General features: G+C 44.7%; 1 protein-coding gene across 1 annotated transcript in view; it reads left to right on the top strand.

The window, feature by feature from the left end:
* The window catches only part of LOC128644688 (uncharacterized), a 213,371-nt gene that overhangs the window by 83,226 nt on the left and 106,662 nt on the right, over nt 1–23,483 (top strand). The window lies entirely within an intron of this gene.

Consider the following 23,483-nt stretch of genomic DNA (forward strand, 5'->3'; position numbering starts at 1 on the left):
AAATAGATAATTTTCCTTAATACAGGAAGAGTCCATAGCTGCATTCCTTTCTTGTGGGAATATTGAACCTGGCCACCAGGATGCGACAGACACCCCAGCCAAAGGCTTAAATACCTCCCCAACTTTCCTTATCCCCCAGTCATTCTTTGCCTTTCGTCACAGGAGGTTGGCAGTTAAGTGTCAGAAGATTTCGGAGTAGTTTCTTAGGAAGGGTATGCAGGGAGAGCTTTTCTACAAAACCACCCAGACTCTTATTAACAGCTCCTAAGCAATCAGTGTTGACGAGTTTCACTGCCTGCTTTCTTCACTCAAGTTCATGTCAGAAGCGATGCTACAATCTGTCGCACTTGAAGGACTGTGTTTCTGTTCCACGGCATAGATTCAGGTAAGATCGTTTCATTTTTTACATATATGTTAACACTTGAAGACAGGGTCACACTGGGACTCCTTTATCTCTATAGAATCAAGGGTTAATATCTCCTGAGGGGGATTGTTGATCAGTGGGATGTTAATCATATTTGTGATTTATGCTGCTTTGTGTGTGAGATGTTTTGGGCTCATAGGCTAATATGGAACGTACAGGTTTCTCTTTTACTTTTAGAGCTGCGCAGTTTTATTAAGCTTGGTGCGCTTTTCTTTTAGCAGGGGCGGTCCTGCATCACACACTGTGTGACCGGGAGTGGTCATGGCTTCCATTTCCTATTCATGACTGACTACGAAGACGAGCGAGTTTCTCTATACTATCTGAGTCATAGGAGGTGGTGTGTGCCCCAGCCATTAGGGGTATAGGTGCTGGTTATTTTCTTGATTTAAATAAGGTTACCTAGTTATGGAGGTTTTTTTTAGAGGGTAATCCACTACGACAGATATAGATACCTGTGTAAATTGTGAGGAGGCCTGGGTGGTCCAGCCCTCTCAATTATGTTCCATATGCCGCAACAGGGTGTTTACACCAACCAATGTTGATGTTAGACGCCACTGATCCTTCCGCCTCTGAGGACTCTTTGTCCGGTGAGGTGTATCACCTACATTCATCTGATCCTACACATGCAGCTTCCCCTTGCACTGCTAATCCACTTGTAGGGGGCCTTTTTCCACCAGACGTTACTGTGTAGTTCCGTGTGGCTATGTCTGCGGCCTTAGCCGTTTTGCCTCGTACTGCTACGCGCAAACGAAGGTTTAATCCATGCACTCCTGCCCAGGGAGCATCATGTAAATTGACGGCTGTGTCCAATCAGTTATCTAAGGATGCGGTTATCTCTGAGGCTTCATAGTACGGACCTTCTGGGTCGGAGCTTCTATTCCTCCGGCAGAGGAGGATTTTGCTTTTAGATTTACAGTTGCATGCCTGTGCTCGCTTCTATGAGAAGTTTTGGCGATATTAGAGATTCCTAGTACTGATCTGCCCGTCGAATCTCAGAGCACTAAATCAGATGGTAAATTTGATTAAGCCGGGTGGGGAAGGATGGAGAATCCTCTTCCCTTTCGTCTATTTCCTTTTTAAGATTCCCAGTTCCGGGCTCTCTAGGGGGGTTGTGTGTTACCCGTCCCTACTTGGCTAACACTTTTTGTGCACTTGCCTTTTGTTTTACTATTCCGTTTATGGATAGTTTATTCCTAGAGCTCTTGTTATAAGTGGAAACTCTTTTTATGAAGATTTTTCATCACGTGGGATATTTATGTACTGGCAACTTAGGTGTTGCAGTGTTTTGGAGAGTTCATATTGAAGATCTCTGTTTAGTTTCGAGGGTTCCCTCAATATTTTCAGAAATAATTAAGCCCTTGGAGCTTATAATTCTTTTATCTGGGATTTTCAGATTACTAGCCCCAAAGCTAGGGCTTCAGTTTATTTTCTGTTCAGGCCTTGAATCGCTCTGACAGATATGACTTCTGAATCTAATCTTTCCTTCTGCTTGAGAGACAGATTTAATTTGGTTCCGCTATTCTGCAGTTTTACCGTTTTGATGAGAAAGCGAGTCTGGGAGACAAAATTTTTTATTATTCTTTTAGTGCGGTAAAGCCCAATGTCAGAGACCTCGGCTAAGCCTGAGCAATTTACGTATTTTTGGAAGCCGACTCAGTCCTGGAAGTCCAAGGAGCAGTGGCCCGCATAACCTAGATTGGCAGGATGGGCCAGTTCCAGGTACTATCTTGGATTGTGCTGGGGACTGACTATTGCTCTTTCTTTTACAAGATATGACGAGTCCACGGTTTTCATCCTTGTGGGATTTATCCTCCTGCTGACAGGAAGTGGCAAAGATCACCACAGCAGAGCTGTATATATAGCTCCTCCCTTCCCTCCCAACCCATTCATTCTCTTTGCCTATGTTAGTACTAGGAAGAGGTAAAGTGAGGTGTTAGTTTTATTTTCTTCAATCAAGAATTTTTTGTTTAAAAATGGTGCCAGTGAGTCCTATTTTTCTCAGGGAGAATATTGTCAGTTCTTTACTTCCTAAGAGGAGTGGGAACATTTGATTTTCTGTACTGATGTTGATGATAAGAAACATTATCTAAGATCCATGATGGTTCCCACAGCGACTGAAGGTAGTGAAAGAAAATCTTCAGTGTGGAGAAATATGTCTTGCTACAAGCAACTTTGAGGTATTTTCAGTCCTTTTAGTTTCTGGGAGACTTGATGCACAGAACAGGCTGACATTTTTACCTTATGGGTAGGGGTAAGCAGTATACACTGAGTCAAGTATTGGTGTACCTGGAATCCCTTATTTTTTATTTATTTGACAAAGTTTGTAAAATGCTCTGTTTTATCATGGGCTTGTTTTAGACGCTGGGAGTTGCGGTCCTGTTTAAGGTTTGTTGGTGTTATGAATACACTGGCCGTAGGTGTACAGTGTTTAGGTGGTACCTGATATTATAGAGGGCACATGACTTGTAATAACGGACATGTTTTGTTTTTGTAATTAAGAGCCATGCGGGTCTTGCTGAGCTTGAATGACTCCCACGGTGGGCGGGGCCTAGTTTTGCGCACTCAGACGCGCAGCACAACCGGGTCGTGTGGACGTTAGAGTCCTGATCTATTGTGGGGCCTAAGTTATCAGGAGTTGCAAAGGACCTGAAATGCTTCTCGAACAGCAGCCGATTTCATTCCGGGTGCAGAGGTTTAATAAAGTATTATACTCCTTTTTCATTAAAGACGTTATTTTATTGATCTGTCATACTCTGCAAGCTATACAATACTGTTGGGACACATCTAAACAAATTTTTATTGACATAAACCCGTTTTGTTGAAGTTCTCAGAAAAATAGTTGCACTTCTAAAAATTTTTGCTGCATTATTTTCTGACTAAATATAATTTCAGAGATAAAAGATTGTTTTATAAACGACTAAATTTGAGATTGCTAATCTGTTTAACATGTCTGACTCTGAGGAGGAAACTCATTGTTCTATGTGTTTAGATGCCACTGTGGAACCCCCTCTGTCTTTTTGTCCCTCGTGTACTGAGAGGGTCTTACAATGTAAAGCACAGATTTTATGTAGAGAAAATGTGTCTAAGGTTGATTCTCAGTCTGAGGAGAATCAGGGTATACCACTAACTTCTCCCCAAGCGTCACAACCTTTAACGCCCACCCAAGCGACGCCTGGTTCTTCAACCACGTCTAATTAATTTACTCTGCAGGATATGGCTGCAGTTATGTCAACTACCCTTACAGAGGTATTATCTAAGTTGCCAGTTTTACAGGGTAAACGCAGTAGGACAGAGGTCAATTTGAATACTGAGCCCTCTGATGCGTTAGCTATTTCCGATGTACCCTCACAGGGATCTGAATTGGGGGTCAGGGAACTTCTGTCTGAGGGGGAACTTCCCGATTCGGGAAGTGCATTACCTCAGACGGACTCTGACGTCATGTCCTTTTAAATTTAAGCTTGAGCACCTCCGTCTGTTATAGGGAGGTTTTAGCGACTCTGGATGACTGTGACCCTATTGTGGTCCCACCAGAGAAATTGTGTAAGATGGACAAATACTTAGAGGTACCTGCTTACACTGACGTTTTTCCAGTTCCCAAGAGAATCTCTGAGATTATTAAGAGGGAATGGGACAGACCGGGTATCCCATTTTCACCCTCTTTTAATTTCAAAAAGATGTATCCTATATCTGACACTGTTCGGGACTCTTGGCAAACAGTCCCTAAGGTGGAAGGAGCTATATCTACCCTGGCTAAGCGTACAACTATTCCTATTGAGGACAGTTGTGCTTTTAAAGACCCTATGGATAAGAAATTGGAGGGTCTTCTAAAGAAATTGTTTATTCATCAGGGTTTCCTTTTGCAACCAACGGCCTGCATTGTACCAGTTACCACTGCGGCGGCCTTCTGGTTTGATGCTTTAGAAGAGTCTCTTAAGACTGAGACTCCTTTAGAGGATATTTTAGACAGAATTAAGGCTCTTAAGCTGGCTAATTCTTTTATTACAGATGCCGCCTTTAAGATTGCTAAGTTGGCGGCTAAGAATGCCGGATTTGCTATTTAAGTCTAAGCTTTTGGCTATTCCTTTCAAAGGGAAAACCCTATTCGGGCCTGACTTGAAAGAGATCATTTCTGACATTACGGGAGGTAAGGGTCATCTCCTACCTCAGGATAGAACCGCTAAACTGAGGGGTAAACAAAATAATTTTCGTTCCTTTCGGAACTTTAAAGGAGTCCCCTCTTCTTCCTCTTCTTCCGCCAAGCAGGAAGGGAATTTTGCTCAGGCCAAGTCTGTCTGGAGACCCAACCATGCTTGGAACAAGGGTAAACAACCCAAGAAGCCCGCTGCTGCTACCAAAACAGCATGAAGGGGCGGCCCCCGATCTGGGACCGGATCTAGTAGGGGGCAGACTTTCTCTCTTTGCCCAGGCTTGGGTAAGAGATGTTCAGGATCCTTGGACACTTGAAATCGTGTCCCAAGGGTATCTGCTGGAATTCAAAAGTTCCTCCCAAGGGGGAGGTTTCTTCTTTCACGATTTTCTGCAGACCAGACAAAAAGAGGCGTTCTTACGTTGTGTAAAAGACCTCTCTACTATGGGAGATATTCGTCCCGTTCCAAGACTGGGACAGGGGTTTTACTCCAATCTTTTCGTGGTCCCCAAAAAGGAGGGCACGTTTCGACCCAGTTTAGATCTAAAGAGTCTAAACAAGTTTCTCAGAGTCCCATCCTTCAAAATGGAGACTATTCGAACAATTCTGCCATTGATCCAGGAGGGTCAATATGACTACCGTGGACTTGAAGGATGCATACCTTCATATTCCTATCCACATGTATCATCATCAGTTCCTAAGGTTTGCCTTCCTGGACAAACATTTTCAGTTCGTGGCTCTTCCCTTCGAGTTGGCCACAGCACCCAGGATTTTCACGAAGGTTTTAGGGTCCCTTCTGGCGGTTCTTAGGCCGCGGGGTATTGCAGTGGCGCCTTATCTGGACGATATTCTGATCCAGGCGTCGTCTTACCATCTGACAAAGTCTCATACAGACATGGTCCTGTCCTTTCTGAGGACTCACGTGTGGAAGGTGAATCTAGAAAAGAGTTCATTAATTCCACAGATCAAGGTTCCCTTCCTGGGAACTCTGATAGATTCCATATCCATGAAAATCTTCTTGGTAGAGGTCAGAAAGTTAAAGATTCTGAATACATGCCGAGCCCTTCAGTCCAATCCTCGGCCATCAATGGCCCAGTGCATGGAGGTAATTGGATTGATGGTGGCGGCAATGGACATCATTCAGTTTGCTCGTTTTCATCTCAGACTGCTACAGCTGAGCATGCTCGGACAGTGGAATGTAGATTATACAAGTTTGTCGTCTCAGATAGATCTGGATCAGGAGACAAGAGACTCTCTTCTTTGGTGGTTGTCTCAGGATCATCTGTCCCAAGGGACGTGCTTCCGCAGACCTTCATGGGTGATAGTAACGTTGGACGCCAGCCTTCTAGGTTTGGGTGCAGTCTGGAATTCCCTGAAGGCTCAGAGTGTGTGGACTCAGTCGAAGTCACTTCTTCCAATCAATATTCTGGAATTGAGAGCAATATTCAATGTGCTTCAGGCTTTGCCTCAGTTGGCTTCAGCCAAGTTCATTCGCTTTCAGTCGGACAACATCACGACTGTGGCTTACATCAATCATCAGGGAGGAACAAGGAGTTCCTTAGCGATGACAGAGGTATCCAAGATAATTCGGTGGGCTGAGGCCCACTCTTGTTGTCTGTCAGCAATCTACATCCCAGGAGTGGACAACTGGGAAGCTGACTTTTTAAGCAGACAGACGTTTCATCTGGGGGAGTGGGAGCTCCATCTGGAGGTCTTTGCCACTCTGATCCTCAGATGGGGCAGATTTGATGGCATCTCGTCAGAATGCCAAGCTTCCAAGATATGGGTCCAGGTCAAGGGATCCTCAGGCCGAACTGATAGATGCCTTGGCAGTACCTGGGTCATTCAACCTAGCTTATGTGTTTCCACCGTTTGTTCTCCTGCCTTGGGTGATTGCTCGGATCAAGCAGGAGAGGGCTTCAGTAATTCTAATCGCGCCTGCGTGGCCTCGCAGGACTTGGTATGCCGATCTAGTGGACATGTCCTCTCTGCCGCCGTGGAAGCTTCCATTGAGGCAGGACCTTCTCATTCAGGGACCCTTCCAACACCCAAATCTAGTTTCTCTACTACGGACTGCTTGTAGATTGAATGCTTGATTTTTTCTAAGCGGGGGTTCTCTGATTCGGTCATTGATACTTTGATTCAGGCACGTAAGCCTGTTACTAGAAAGATCTACCATAAGATATGGCGTAAATATCTTTATTGGTGTGAATCCAAGGGTTACTCATGGAGTAGAGTTAGGATTCCCAGAATTCTGTCTTTTCTCCAAGAAGGATTGGAGAAAGGGTTATCAGCGAGTTCCTTAAAGGGACAAATTTCTGCTTTGTCAATTTTACTACACAAACGTTTGGCAGATGTTCCAGACGTTTAGTCTTTTTGTCAGGCTCTGACCAGAATCAAGCCTGTGTTTAGATCAAATGCTCCACCCTGGAGTTTGAATTTAGTTCTTAGTGTTCTTCAAGGGGTTCCGTTTGAACTCATGCATTCCATAGATATTAAGTTGTTATCTTGGAATCTTTTGTTTTTGGTTGCTATTTCTTCTGCTCGTAGAGTTTCTGAGCTTTCAGCGTTACAATGTGACTTGCCTTATCTTACCTTTCATTCTGATAAGGTGGTTTTACGTACCAAACCTGGGATCCTTCCTAAGGTTGTTTCAAATAAGAATATTAATCAGGAAATTGTTGTTCCTTCATTATGTCCTAATCCTCCTAAGAAGGAGAGTCTGTTGCATAACTTGGACGTGGTCTGTGCCCTGAAGTTTTACTTGCAGGCGACTAAAGAATTTCGTCAATCATCTTCATTATTCATTGGGTTTTCTAGAAAGCGTAGGGGCCAGAACGCTACGGCTACCTCTTTCTTTTTGGCTGAAGAGTATCATCCGTTTGGCATTTGAGACTGCTGCACAGCAGCCTCCTGAAAGGATTACGGCTCATTCCACTAGGGCTGTGGCTTCCTCATGGGCATTTAAAAACAATGCTTCTGTTGAACAGATTTGCAAGGGTGCAACTTGGTCGTCTCTTCACACTTTTTCAAAATTTTACAAATTTGATACTTTTGCTTCGTCTGAGGCTTTTTTTGGGAGATAGGTTCTTCAAGCAGTGGTGCCTTCCGTTTAGGTTCCTGTCTTGTCCCTCCCTTTCATCCGTGTCCTATAGCTTTGGTATTGGTATCCCACAAGTAAGGATGAAATCTGTGGACTCGTCATATCTTGTAAAAGAAAAAGAAATTTATGCTTACCTGATAAATGTATTTCTTTTACGATATGACGAGTCCATGGCACACCCTGTTATTTTTAAGACGGGCATATTTTTATTAAACTTCAGTCACCTCTGCACCTTTGGCTTTTCCTTTCTCTTCCTAACTTCGGTCGAATGACTGGATTGGGAGGGAAGGGAGGAGCTATATATACAGCTCTGCTGTGGTGCTCTTTGCCACTTCCTGTCAACAGGATGATAAATCCCACAAGTAAGGATGAAATCCGTGGACTCATCATATCGTAAAAGAAATAAATTTATCCTGTAAGCATAAATTTCCTTTTTCTGACACTTGAGTCAGGGATGTACAGGATCCATGGGTCCTAGAGGTCATAGCTAGGTTTCAAATCTCAGCCTCCCAGGGCAGTTTCCCTTCTCTTGATTCTGCCTTGCCAGACAGAGAGAGAAAGAAGTCATTTCAGGTGGGTGTGGGCTTTGTTCTCCTTTGGAGTCATTGTCCTGGTGCCTATCGCAGAATGAGGATTGAGATATCAAACCGTTTTTTTGTCGTGGTGGGAACTTCTGCCCTATTTGGGTCCAAAAGTTCTTAAGCAAGCTTATCATGTCTCCTCGTTACAGAGCGTGACTATTAGGTCCACTCAACCCTTGGTACGGGATGAACAGGGCAGGACCACTGTTGAGGAAGGGTATCATACCTTTTCATTCCTCCTCAGGGAACATTTCTGGTCCCTAAGATTGACGTTTTCTGGACCAGCACTTCCAATACATTGCTCCTTCCGGTTTGTTCTCGCTATTGCTTCTGGAGCCTTTTAGGAATCTAGTTCTTTTTTTTTTTTGGCAGCTGCCAGAATCCAGATCTAGCGGTAGCTTCCCTTGTCTAGACTATTCTGGTTCAATCGCCATCGTCTCGACTGATAGAAGACCTTTAGGGATTTCATATGTCTTCCTCGCTCCTCAGGGATGGAAGAGTATCTAGACCAGAGTTCTCTGGTGTTGGCACCAGGGTGGATTCCTGGATGCTATTTTGGTTTTCATAGTCGTGAACTTGTGAAATTACGAGTTAGCTTCATCAGGCCGTGCCCTCCAGACCTCCTTTAGGCCATCACTGGCTCTTTGTTGGGTGGTGATGATTTGTCATGGGGTCCATCTGGGGTGCCAGGTCTCATCTCAGCCGAGGCTTGGTGTATGCTGTGGCAGTCGAGTAGTGCTGTTTCAAATCCATCAACAGATTTACCTGGACTACTGGTTGAGAGAATCACTCTCTTGTGTCTTTGTTCAGATCTCCTTGTCCTGAGGGACATCTTTCTTAACTCATCCGGGGCAGTTTTGACTTCAGGTGAAAGTCCGTCTGGATGGTGAGAGCGTGCCAAGAGGGCATGGGGCCCGTGGACTCAGGATGTTTCCCTCCCGATTGACTTTATGGATCTTCAGGCAAACTTTTTGCTCTGAGGGTTTAGACTACTTGGTTAGTCCCGGTTTATAGATTCTAGTCAGTCTTCCTCTTGATTGGTTAGATCTCCAGCTGAGGGGATCGAGAGACTCCCTAGCGATGAGGATAGTATCTTGGGTTTGGTAGTGGGCGGAGGCCCACTACTGCTCGCTGTCAACGATCCACTCTCCGAGGATGTTCTCTACAGACATTCCATTTATCTGGGAATAAGGTCTCCATCCAAGGGTTTTTTGGATATTGGCTAGAACGGGACGCCGGATCAAAGTCTCAGGACGTCCCGTCTCAATTCCCAGTTACCCACAGATGGGTCGTGGTGTAGGAATCCTCATGCATAGTTAATCAATGCATTAGCGGTGCCTTGAAAGTTCAATACAATGTTTCCTTTTCTGCTATATCACTCCTTTCTCGAGGGGTGGCTAGAACCTAGCAGGAGTCAGTGAGACTGATTGCTGCGTTGTTGCCGCGAAGATCGTGGTTCGCGATTTAGTGGGGATGTCGTCTTTCCCCTCCATGAAGGTTACCTTGTTGCAAGGATTTGCTGAAACAAGACCCATTTGATTAATCAAATCTTAATTCTCTGACTGCGAGATTGACGCTTAGTCTTAGCCAAGAGATGGTTTTCTTAGATGTTATGGTCCTCTTCAAGTGCGTAAGACTGTTCCTTGTCATCTATCATAAGGTGTGGAGTACCTCCTTCTGTGAAGAGCGTGGTTCATCCTTGCACACTATTCAAGTCTGCCAGGATCCTTTCCTTCCTCCAGGATGGTCTGGAGAAGGTCCTCCTAGCTAGTTCCTTGTTGGGACAGTTTTCGCCCTGTCTATTTTATTGCACAATAGGTATGTTGAGCTTCCGGACGTACAGTTTTTTGTTAGGACTCTGACTATGATCTGGCCGGTGTCGTTCTTTTGCTACTCCTTGGAGCTTGTTCTTAAAGGGACATGAAACCCAAATATTTTCTTTCATGATTTAGACAGAGCATACAATTTTAAACAACTTTCCAATTTACTTCTATTATTAAATTTGCTTCCTTCTTTTGTTATCCTTTGCTGAAAGGTTTGTGACGGATACCCTGGCTACCCTGACTGGGTAGCTCCGCCAAAGGGGTCCTGCTTCCTCCCTGCCGACTGCAGCTATGTAGCTAGAAAGTGACCACAGCCTGTAGCCACCCCTGATGCCCTACAGCATCAGTACCCAGGATCCCACCCTGTGGCAGACTCCAGCTACCCAGACTGGGTAGCTCTGCCTAAGGATCCTTTCTCTGCCTGGAACGAACAGGCTGCTATGTAGCCCAGGAAAGTGATTTTAGCTGGAGCCCACCCAAATAACTAGACAGACTAGCATTCAGGTGAAACGAGAACTGATTTTATTGAGCAAAACACACATCTTTTATACACAAACTTATCTTGATAAGAACAGAAGACAACACCACAGTTTTCCTGCCATTCCCGCCCCTCCAGACTGACCGGCACCTCCATAACAACCATAGTCCCACAGAATCCCAGGACACAGTGGTGATGGTTTTGGGGTGATCCTGAGGGAGCGGTGGCGTGATTCGTTATTGGGGACCGGAGATACAGCCCGTTGAATTATGGTGGTAGGGGTGTCCAAAACCCCCGGTTCCCAAAGCAGCTCCCCTCCGGTAATTCCCCCACCTCTTATCCTCCCTAGGGGCTACTAATCCCCAAAAGAGCGGAGCTCTGGGGCACATGGTTGCTGGAGCGACCAGGGGTAAAGTTAGCGGGTGTCCTGTGGCCGACCGGGAGTTTCAGGATCCCAGCCAGCCTAGGAGGGTTTTCCAGGTCATAGACCAGCTCTTCTCTAAACAAGTTTGGAACACAAAACTATGCAAACAAAAGCTTCCAGAGATTGTGGTTGCTCTGAGGAGCCCAAAACCACTGAGAAACAGGGGTGAGGTTGTAGGGTGGTGGGGGATAGCCTTAGCTGTCTGGTATCCGTGACATCTCCCCCCCTCCAGTTCGGCAGACCCGGCTAGACCCTTAACGGGTCGGCCTGGGGCTGTCCGACGGTGGCCCTCCACTTCTCGGTTGCTGGGAGAGGTGATCCCATCTCTCCAGAGCTTGAGGCATCCTGGGGGGTTCCTGCTGGCGCAGGGATAGTCACATAAGGCAACGTTCCAAACAAGTATGCAAAGCCGGCTCCCAAACAATTGCTGTCCCACAAGTTCCAGGGTCACACTGCCTCTCTCCGTGATTCTCGGTTTAGTACTGGCGGACCAACCCCAGACCAGAGGGGGAGGTTGCTCCTTGGTGGGGCAGGCAAAGCTCGGGTGCCCAAACATGTGGCACCAATTGTATAAGCTTTTCTCCTCCTTGCCTAATGCAACGCCTGCCCCCGGTGAGAAATAGTCTGTGACAAGAAAAGGGTAGAGACCCTGCCAGGCTTCTGAGGGGAGAGACCGTCTGTCTCTTCTCCCGAGAAAGAGATCTAACGCTGGGGAGGGAGGTCTGCTACCTCCGCTCCATGGGGAAACTGTGCTGCCGCTGGGGAGAGAGACCAATTGTCTCCTCTCCCAGAAAGGGGTTCTGCTTACGGGGAGAGAGGAAGACTACTTCCGCTCCCAGGGGATGGCTCTGCCGGTGGGGAGAGAGACCGACTGTCTCCTCTCCCGGGAAGGGGTTCTGCTGCTGGGGAGAGTTATTGACATCCATCTCTACCTGCAAGGGGTTCTCTGTAAGGGGAGGGAGGACGACTACCTCTGCTCCCAGGTTTCCTCGAGCTGTTACAGGTGCTGGGCAGAGGCCGGCGGCTCTCTGCCCTGTTGTCAGCACTTCTGCTGGGGTGGCTCCCTTGTCCAAGTCTATAAGCTCAGAGCCACACTGCTAATCAGGATCCAGCAGCCCTGGTTCCCTTTTTCTTTGCTGCCACTACTCCACGGTCGATCTCCATGAATACCAGAGGGCTGCACCCCAGATCTGTTTGTCTCTGACACGCTGCTTAGCGAGATCCAGCAGCCTCTTGTATTCCTTGACCAGTGCCTCTTCCTGGTCAATTATAAAATCCAGAACGTCCAGCAGCCAGGTCTCCTCCAAGAGATCCAGCAGTTCCTCTTGGAGCCCAGAGATATCCTCCAGACCCTGGTCTGTCTCGCTCCCAATTTGTGGGTCCTCTGTCCTTTTTGTAAACAGCAATCCAGGGCCGCCAAAGCCCTCTGTGGGGAATCCTTCCTCCATCCATGGCTGCGCTTGCATAGCAAGCCATTGGAGGGCCCGATAGCCATCCTCCACCCACATCTCTTGCTGGATCAGTCTATGTAGAACAGCTAGCCATTTCTTCTTTGGCTGTTCTCCCAGGAAAGGCAGTCTCACGGTCCACTGAACCCGGAATCTCGTGTCATTCGTGGGGAGGACCTTTCCATTTTCCTGCTCCTGTTGAAGAGCCTCCCACCAGAGATCTCGGAGGGCAAGGTTCCTCCATGCCAGAACGTCCTGTTCTGAACAAGGATCATTTGTTCCAGGCAGCATCTTTTGTACTCTCCCTAGAAACTCTGCCTCCATGTTTACCGGCTACTGTGGTACGTCTCCTCTGTCAGCAGGAACTGTGTGAAAGAAGCAGATCCCACCGCTGCCAGCCAATGTGACGGATACCCCAGCTACCCCGACTGGGTAGCTCCGCCAAAGGGGTCCTGCTGCCTCCCTGCCGACTGCAGCTATGCAGCAAGCAAGTGACCACAGCCTGTAGCCACCGCTGATGCCCGACAGCATCAGTACCCAGGGTCCCACCCTGTGGCAGACTCCAGCTACCCAGACTGGGTAGCTCTGCCTGAGGATCCTTTCTCTGCCTGGAACAGGCTGCTATGTAGCCCAGGAAAGGGATTTTAGCTGGAGCCCACCCAAATAACTAGACAGACTAGCATTCAGGTGAAACAAGAACTGATTTTGTTGAGCAAAACACACATCTTTTATACACACACTTATCTTGATAAGAACAGAAGACAATGCCACAGTTTTCCTGCCATTCCCGCCCCTCCAGACTGACCGGCGCCTCCATAGCAACCATAGTCCCACAGAATCCCAGGACACAGTGGTGATGGTTTTGGGGTGATCCTGGGGGAGCTGCGGCACTCTCGGTCCCCAGATGCCGCAGTCCAAAAAGCGGTGTGATTCGTTATTGGGGACCGGAGATACAGCCAATTGAAGTTATGGGGTTAGGGGTGTCCAAAACCCCCGGTTCCCAAAGCAGCTCCCCTCCGGTAATTCCCCCACCTGTTGTCCTCCCTAGGGGCTACTAATCCCAAAAGAGTGGAGCTCTGGGGCACATGGTTGCTGGAGCGACCAGGGGTAAAGTTAGCGGGTGTCCTGCTGTTCTGTAGCCGACTGGGAGTTCCAGGAGCCCAGCCAGCCTAGGAGGGTTTTCCATGTCATAGACCAGCTCTTCTCTAAACAAGTTTGGAACACAAAACTATGCAAACAAAAGCTTCCAGAGATTGTGGTTGCTCTGAGGAGCCCAAAACCACTGAGAAACATGGGTGAGGTTGTAGGGGGGTGGGGTGTGGGGGGTAGCCTTAGCTGTCTGGTATCCGTGACAAGGTTTATCTCGGACAGTTCAGAAGCAGCAAAGGTTCTTGCTGCTAATTGGTGGCTGCATGTATATACTAATTGTCATTGGCTCACCTATGTGTTCAGTTAGAAACCAGTAGTGCATTGCAACTCCTTCAACAAATAATACCAATAGAACGAAACTAATTAGATAATAGAAGTAAATTAGAAAGATATTTGAAATTGTATTCTCTATATGAATCATGAGAGAAAAAAATTGGGTTTTATGTCCCTTTAAGGTTCTGCATCGTGCTACTTTTGAACCTATGCATGAGGTTGTGATGAAGTTGTTATCTTGGAACATTGATTTCCGTCTAAGTATTGCTTCTGCATGCAGAAGTCTCTGGGATTGCGGTCTTGCTATGCGTCCCTCCTTATCTGGTGTTCCACGATAATGTGGCTGTTCTACGAACCTAGTTAGGATTTCCTCCTAAGGTTGTGTCAATTCGCAACTTCAATCAAATTGTGGTTTCTTCTGTTCTCTTCCTTCTTCTCGAAGGAAAGTTTACTACATAATATGGATTTGTGCCTTGAAGTTCTTTCTTCAGGCTACTTAGGAATAGACATATTTTTTTTCTCTCTCCGTTATCTATCTGGGAAGCATAAGGGTCAGAAGGCTTCTTTGACTTCCTTATCCTTTAGTTGAGGAGTATCATCCGCTTGGCATATCAGACAGTGGGGCACAAGCCTCCTCAGAAGATTCTGGCTCATTCTACGAGAACAGACACGTTCTCTTGGGTCTTATAAAATAAGGCCTCTATGGATCAGATTGGTAGGGCGGTTACCTGGTCCTCCTTACATTCTTTTTCCTAAATTTTTAATGTGTTTTTTGCTTCTGTTGAAGCAGCCTTCGGGAGAAAGGGTTTTGCAGGCTGTGGTGCCCTCATATGGAGGCCACCTCTCTTTTTTGCCCTCCCGTTAACATTCAGTGTCCTCTGGAGCTGGGTATAATTTCCCACAAGTAAGAAATACAGCTGTGGACTCTTCCTTTATTAAGGAAAACATAAATTATGCTTACCAGATAATTTCCTTTCCTTCTGTACAGGGAGAGTCCACAGCTCCCGCCCGTGTTCTCTGATGGGCGGCCCTAAATTTTAACTTGTTTTTCTGGCGCCTTTTTCACCCTGATATTTCTCCTACTGTTCCTTGTTCCTTCGGCAGAATGACTGGGGGATTAGGAAGTGGGGAAGGTATTTAAGCCTTTGGCTGGGGTGTCTTTGCCTCCTCCTGGTGGTCAGGTTCAGTATTCCCACAAGTAAAGAATGCAGCTTGTGGACTCTCCCTGTACAGAAGGAAATGGAAATTATCTGGTAAGCATAATTTGTTTTTATGAACTTGTTTTGTATTTTATAATGCATTTCTGTATTCTGTAAACATGTTTTTACTTAAAAGGCAATTTATAATATTGAATTTAAAAAAAAACCAATTAGTTGAGCAGTATAATTCCATAAAAATGATTTGTCATGGTTTATTCTGTTATTGCTTATGCTTCCAGAAAATTTGGGATTGAGCAGTATTACTATTTTTGACCCAATTAAACCAATTGAGTATTATTTGGCAGTTTTGAGAGTAGTAATAAGAAATTATTTGAAATAATTGTACACAATCTGTTTTATTGGAGATTTAGCTGTTGCAATAACTTGCATTAATGCTAAGAGTGCTGCTATGACTTTTCTGGCTAGAAGAGCATTACGTCTGAAGTCATGGTCTGCTGATAAAATATGTTAAGACAGACTTCTTTCCCTTCTATTTCAGGGAAAGATATTGTTTGGCAAGATAAGGGGTTACTCTAGATGTATAAGTGCAATATTATTAGCAGGAAACAAAAAGAAAACACCCTCTGGAAGCGTTTAAAAGATAATCAACTTAAAAACAAGTCCCTGCGCTCAAAAGCAAAATATAAATGTATTTGCCAAACCTAAACATATTTACACAATTCAATATGTATACTTTATATTGCAATTTTCTCCAACATAGGTGTGTCCGGTCCACGGCGTCATCCTTACTTGTGGGATATTCTCCTCCCCAACAGGAAATGGCAAAGAGCCCACCAAAGATGGTCACACGATCCCTCCTAGGCTCCGCCTTCCCCAGTCATTCTCTTTGCCGTTGTACAGGCAACATCTCCACGGAGATGGCTTAGAGTTTTTTGGTGTTTAACTGTAGTTTTTATTATTCAATCAAGAGTTTGTTATTTTAAAATAGTGCTGGTATGTACTATTTACTCTGAAACAGAAAGGTGATGAAGATTTCTGTTTGTAAGAGGAAAATGATTTTAGCAACCGTTACTAAAATCGATGGCTGTTTCCACACAGGACTGTTGAGAGGAATTAACTTCAGTTGGGGGAAACAGTGAGCAGACTTTTGCTGCTTGAGGTATGACACATTTCTAACAAGACGATGTAATGCTGGAAGCTGTCATTTTCCCTATGGGATCCGGTAAGCCATTTTTATTACATAAGAAAAAAAGGGCTTCACAAGGGCTTTCTAAGACTGTAGACATTTTCTGGGCTAAAACGATTGATATATAAACATATTTTATACTTCATAGCTTTGAGGAATTATTTTATTCTTGGGAATTATGTAAAATAACCGGCAGGCACTGTATTGGACACCTTATCCTCTAGGGGCTTTCCCTAATCATAGGCAGAGCCTCATTTTCGCGCCTCTATTGCGCACTTGTTTTTAGGAAGCATGACATGCAGATGCATGTGTGAGGAGCTCTGATACACAGAAAAGACTTTCTGAAGGCGTCATTTGGTATCGTATTCCCCTTTGGGCTTGGTTGGGTCTCAGCAAAGCAGATACCAGGGACTGTAAAGGGGTTAAATATTAAAACGGCTCCGGTTCCGTTATTTTAAGAGTTAAAGCTTTCAAATTTGGTGTGCAATACTTTTAAGGCTTTAAGACACTGTGGTGTAATTTTGGTGAATTTTGAACAATTCCTTCATACTTTTTCACATTTGCAGTAATAAAGTGTGTTCAGTTTAAAATTGAAAGTGACAGTAACGGTTTTATTTTAAAACGTTTTTTGTACTTTGTTATCAAGTTTATGCCTGTTTAACATGTCTGAACTACCAGATAGACTGTGTTCTGTATGTGGGGAAGCCAAGGTTCCTTCTCATTTAAATAGATGTGATTTATGTGACACAAAATTTAGAGAAAATGATGCCCAAGATGATTCCTCAAGTGAGGGGAGTAAGCATGGTACTGCATCATCCCCTCCTTCGTCTACACCAGTCTTGCCCACTCAGGAGGCCCCTAGTACATCTAGTGCGCCAATACTCCTTACTATGCAACAATTAACGGCTGTAATGGATAATTCTATCAAAAACATTTTAGCCAAAATGCCCACTTATCAGCGAAAGCGCGACTGCTCTGTTTTAGAAAATACTGAAGAGCATGAGGACGCTGACGATAATGGTTCTGACATGCCCCTACACCAGTCTGAGGGGGCCAGGGAGGTTTTGTCTGAGGGAGAAATTTCAGATTCAGGGAAAATTTCTCAACAAGCTGAACCTGATGTGATTACATTTAAATTTAAATTGGAACATCTCCGCGCCCTGCTTAAGGAGGTGTTATCTACTCTGGATGATTGTGAGAATTTGGTCATTCCAGAGAAATTATGTAAAATGGACAAGTTCCTAGAGGTCCCGGGGCCCCCCGAAGCTTTTCCTATACCCAAGCGGGTGGCGGACATTGTAAATAAAGAATGGGAAAGGCCCGGCATACCTTTCGTCCCTCCCCCTATATTTAAGAAATTGTTTCCTATGGTCGACCCCAGAAAGGACTTATGGCAGAAAGTCCCCAAGGTCGAGGGGGCGGTTTCTACTCTAAACAAACGCACCACTATACCCATAGAAGATAGTTGTGCTTTCAAAGATCCTATGGATAAAAAATTAGAGGGTTTGCTTAAAAAGATGTTTGTTCAGCAAGGTTACCTTCTACAACCAATTTCATGCATTGTTCCTGTCACTACAGCAGCGTGTTTCTGGTTCGATGAACTAGAAAAGGCGCTCAATAAAGATTCTTCTTATGAGGAGATTTTGGACAGAATTCATGCTCTCAAATTGGCTAACTCTTTCACCCTAGACGCCACTTTGCAATTGGCTAGATTAGCGGCGAAAAATTCTGGGTTTGCTATTGTGGCGCGCAGAGCGCTTTGGCTAAAGTCTTGGTCAGCGGATGCATCTTCCAAGAACAAATTGCTTACCATTCCTTTCAAGGGGAAAACGCTGTTTGGCCCTGACTTGAAAGAGATTATTTCTGATATCACTGGGGGCAAGGGCCACGCCCTTCCTCAGGATAGGTCTTTCAAGGCCAAAAATAAACCTAATTTTCGTCCCTTTCGCAGAAACGGACCAGCCCCAAGTGCTACGTCCTCTAAGCAAGAGGGTAATACTTCTCAAGCCAAACCAGCCTGGAGGCCAATGCAAGGCTGGAACAAAGGAAAGCAGGCCAAGAAACCTGCCACTGCTACCAAGACAGCATGAGATGTTGGCCCCCGATCCGGGACCGGATCTGGTGGGGGGCAGACTCTCTCTCTTCGCTCAGGCTTGGGCAAGAGATGTTCTGGATCCTTGGGCGCTAGAAATAGTCTCCCAAGGTTATCTTCTGGAATTCAAGGGGCTTCCCCCAAGGGGGAGGTTCCACAGGTCTCAATTGTCTTCAGACCACATAAAAAAACAGGCATTCTTACATTGTGTAGAAGACCTGTTAAATATGGGAGTGATTCATCCTGTTCCATTAGGAGAACAAGGGATGGGGTTCTACTCCAATCTGTTTGTAGTTCCCAAAAAAGAGGGAACATTCAGACCAATCTTAGATCTCAAGATCCTAAACAAGTTTCTCAAGGTTCCATCGTTCAAAATGGAAACCATTCGAACAATTCTTCCTTCCATCCAGGAAGGTCAATTCATGACCACGGTGGATTTAAAGGATGCGTATCTACATATTCCTATCCACAAGGAACATCATCGGTTCCTAAGGTTCGCATTCCTGGACAAGCATTACCAGTTTGTGGCACTTCCGTTCGGATTAGCCACTGCTCCAAGAATTTTCACAAAGGTACTAGGGTCCCTTCTAGCGGTGCTAAGACCAAGGGGCATTGCAGTAGTACCTTACTTGGACGACATTCTGATTCAAGCGTCGTCCCTTCCACAAGCAAAGGCTCACACGGACATTGTCCTGGCCTTTCTCAGATCTCACGGGTGGAAAGTGAACGTAGAAAAAAGTTCTCTATCTCCGTCAACAAGGGTTCCCTTCTTGGGAACAATAATAGACTCCTTAGAAATGAGGATTTTTCTGACAGAGGCCAGAAAATCAAAACTTCTAAACTCTTGTCAAGTACTTCATTCTGTTCCTCTTCCTTCCATAGCGCAGTGCATGGAAGTAATAGGTTTGATGGTAGCGGCAATGGACATAGTTCCTTTTGCGCGAATTCATCTAAGACCATTACAACTGTGCATGCTCAGTCAGTGGAATGGGGATTATACAGACTTGTCTCCGACGATACAAGTAGATCAGAGGACCAGAGATTCACTCCGTTGGTGGCTGTCCCTGGACAACCTGTCACAGGGGATGAGCTTCCGCAGACCAGAGTGGGTCATTGTCACGACCGACGCCAGTCTGGTGGGCTGGGGCGCGGTCTGGGGACCCCTGAAAGCTCAGGGTCTTTGGTCTCGGGAAGAATCTCTTCTCCCGATAAATATTCTGGAACTGAGAGCGATATTCAATGCTCTCAAGGCTTGGCCTCAGCTAGCAAAGGCCAAATTCATACGGTTTCAATCAGACAACATGACGACTGTTGCGTACATCAACCATCAGGGGGGAACAAGGAGTTCCCTGGCGATGGAAGAAGTGACCAAAATCATTCAATGGGCGGAGACTCACTCCTGCCACTTGTCTGCAATCCACATCCCAGGAGTGGAAAATTGGGAAGCGGATTTTCTGAGTCGTCAGACATTTCATCCGGGGGAGTGGGAACTCCATCCGGAAATCTTTGCCCAAATAACTCAATTGTGGGGCATTCCAGACATGGATCTGATGGCCTCTCGTCAGAACTTCAAGGTTCCTTGCTACGGGTCCAGATCCAGGGATCCCAAGGCGACTCTAGTAGATGCACTAGTAGCACCTTGGACCTTCAAACTAGCTTATGTATTCCCGCCGTTTCCTCTCATCCCCAGGCTGGTAGCCAGGATCAATCAGGAGAGGGCATCGGTGATCTTGATAGCTCCTGCGTGGCCACGCAGGACTTGGTATGCAGACCTGGTGAATATGTCATCGGCTCCACCATGGAAGCTACCTTTGAGACGGGACCTTCTTGTTCAAGGTCCGTTCGAACATCCGAATCTGGTCTCACTCCAACTGACTGCCTGGAGATTGAACGCTTGATCTTATCAAAGCGAGGGTTCTCAGATTCTGTCATTGATACTCTTGTTCAGGCCAGAAAGCCTGTAACTAGAAAAATCTACCACAAAATATGGAAAAAATATATCTGTTGGTGTGAATCTAAAGGATTCCCTTGGGACAAGATAAAAATTCCTAAGATTCTATCCTTTCTTCAAGAAGGTTTGGAGAAAGGATTATCTGCAAGTTCTTTGAAGGGACAGATTTCTGCCTTATCTGTGTTACTTCACAAAAAGCTGGCAGCTGTGCCAGATGTTCAAGCCTTTGTTCAGGCTCTGGTTAGAATCAAGCCTGTTTACAAACCTTTGACTCCTCCTTGGAGTCTCAATTTAGTTCTTTCAGTTCTTCAGGGGGTTCCGTTTGAACCCTTACATTCCGTTGATATCAAGTTATTATCTTGGAAAGTTTTGTTTTTGGTTGCAATTTCTTCTGCTAGAAGAGTTTCAGAATTATCTGCTCTGCAGTGTTCTCCTCCTTATCTGCTGTTCCATGCAGATAAGGTGGTTTTGCGTACTAAACCTGGTTTTCTTCCGAAAGTTGTTTCTAACAAAAACATTAACCAGGAGATAGTCGTGCCTTCTTTGTGTCCGAATCCAGTTTCAAAGAAGGAACGTTTGTTGCACAATTTGGATGTAGTTCGTGCTTTAAAATTCTATTTAGATGCTACAAAGGATTTTAGACAAACATCTTCCTTGTTTGTTGTTTATTCTGGTAAAAGGAGAGGTCAAAAAGCAACTTCTACCTCTCTCTCCTTTTGGCTTAAAAGCATCATCAGATTGGCTTACGAGACTGCCGGACGGCAGCCTCCTGAAAGAATCACAGCTCATTCCACTAGGGCTGTGGCTTCCACATGGGCCTTCAAGAACGAGGCTTCTGTTGATCAGATATGTAAGGCAGCGACTTGGTCTTCACTGCACACTTTTACTAAATTTTACAAATTTGATACTTTTGCTTCTTCTGAGGCTATTTTTGGGAGAAAGGTTTTGCAAGCCGTGGTGCCTTCCATCTAGGTGACCTGATTTGCTCCCTCCCTTCATCCGTGTCCTAAAGCTTTGGTATTGGTTCCCACAAGTAAGGATGACGCCGTGGACCGGACACACCTATGTTGGAGAAAACAGAATTTATGTTTACCTTATAATTTACTTTCTCCAACGGTGTGTCCGGTCCACGGCCCGCCCTGGTTTTTTAATCAGGTCTGATAATTTATTTTCTTTAACTACAGTCACCACGATATCATATGATTTCTCCTATGCAAATATTCCTCCTTTACGTCGGTCGAATGACTGGGGAAGGCGGAGCCTAGGAGGGATCGTGTGACCAGCTTTGCTGGGCTATTTGCCATTTCCTGTTGGGGAGGAGAATATCCCACAAGTAAGGATGACGCCGTGGACCGGACACACCGTTGGAGAAAGTAATTTATCAGGTAAACATAAATTCTGTTTTTTTATGAGTTTATATAGGGTTAATAATGACAGAATGTTGCAATATATAGTTTACATATTGAGTTTTGTAAATGTTTAGGTTTGGAAAATATCAAATTTATCTGGATCATGAACATCTTTAATTTCAAGATTAGGATGCATTTCCCTTTAAATACAATAAGATCAACAATTAGTGCCACTGGAGACCCAGAATCACTGTTAAAAAAAGCACTGTTAAGAGGCGCCTAAGACAAAAGTGGAACAATATAGATTCTGGTAGGTAAAACACTTTAACTAGATAATATCAGAGAGATAATGAATGCTAGCAATGAGGAGTATAAATAACAACAATATTGATGAGCAATGGAAATCTTAAAAAACAATATGGGGGTGATATGATGTGTGTTAGTCCATTCAATATGGTTAACTTATCTAATCCAGCAGAGTCCAAAAATATGGCCCAAAAGGTGTATGCAGTGGGCAAAATTCCAGATGAAGGTAGGCCGCTCCTCCTGAGTGTTATGCCAGGAACACAGATGGATAATCTAAAACAAATTAGATAGAGGGCGCCACATGGTGCAGATTATATGAGGTAAATATAACACAGCGATATGATAGTAAGAATCCTACTCACAAGTTGTAGCGCACATAAAGTGCCAAAAACGCAGTCCGGAACCACACGTCGTCCGGTCGACCACAATAGATGGAATTACACAGATGGAGATCCTCGTCTCACCAGGGAGAGTCCAGGGAAATCCAAGGAGGTGGGATGAATATAGAACTATGCACCAGAGTTCCAGCCAAATGCTCAGGGGGGACCGGGGTAATTTCACCAGGCCCAAGCCCAAGGGTAAAAGAGAATAATCGGCAGCAGATAGAGATTAAAAATATGTACAAAGTTTAATAACAATGTTAAAAACAATAGCAACGCGTTTCTCAGTGATACACACTGTTTCATCAGGCTATACAAACATTCTCAAAGCTGCCATATTTAAACTAGTTGGGAACCAATCAATGATCAGAAAAATTTCACACCCCTAATGGAGCATACCAATCTGTAAATGGGGATCCAAGGTGCAAACGTTAGTTAAAAGTACAGATAAAACCACATTAATATTGGTTATACAAAACATATTTCATCAAGAAACAATATACTAATAACAAACATATATTTAAAAAGTATTACATAATTTTGTTTAGCCATATGAGGATGATGTGTTGGTGCACTGCACCCTAAAACAGAGAGCAAATTGGTATAAGTCTCAACTGAACAATAAACACATTCTGTTAGGATTTGAATTATATACTATTTATTAGGTTTTCAAATCGTATCTAAGGCTATTTAGTAAAGGATTGTTGGTGATGGAGGTGGGGGTTTAGAATTGCTAATATTAAATGATATATGTCTACTAAGTGACGTGGGAATAATAATGAGAGAGTGAGATGCGTGTCAAGCTATGCTGCATCTGGGCGGGTGTACTCGGATATAAGTCACTAACATGACTGAAGACCTTGTTTCCCTCGGGTCTCAACCTCAACATGGACTTAGCAGCATTCTGATATTTATTTTATTTTAATATTAATTTTAATATTAATATTATCTTTATTGATATTGATCATGATTATTGATATTTTTTCACTAATCGACACTCCCTTATGTTACCCCCTCATTTTAGTATATTTTCCTCTCTCCACTACCTGAATACCATTGTCCCCGATTCCTATCCCTCCTCTTGTGGCTACTATGTATCTGGTTTATGTATATGGACATATGTGGAATAAGAACGTGAAGGATATATAATATATATCGCCTTATAGATCTCATATACCCCCAGCTCTTCATCCGAGTACAACTTTTCAC

The sequence above is a fragment of the Bombina bombina genome, unplaced genomic scaffold, assembly GCF_027579735.1.
Source record: "Bombina bombina isolate aBomBom1 unplaced genomic scaffold, aBomBom1.pri scaffold_598, whole genome shotgun sequence".
In the NCBI taxonomy this organism is placed as follows: domain Eukaryota; kingdom Metazoa; phylum Chordata; class Amphibia; order Anura; family Bombinatoridae; genus Bombina; species Bombina bombina.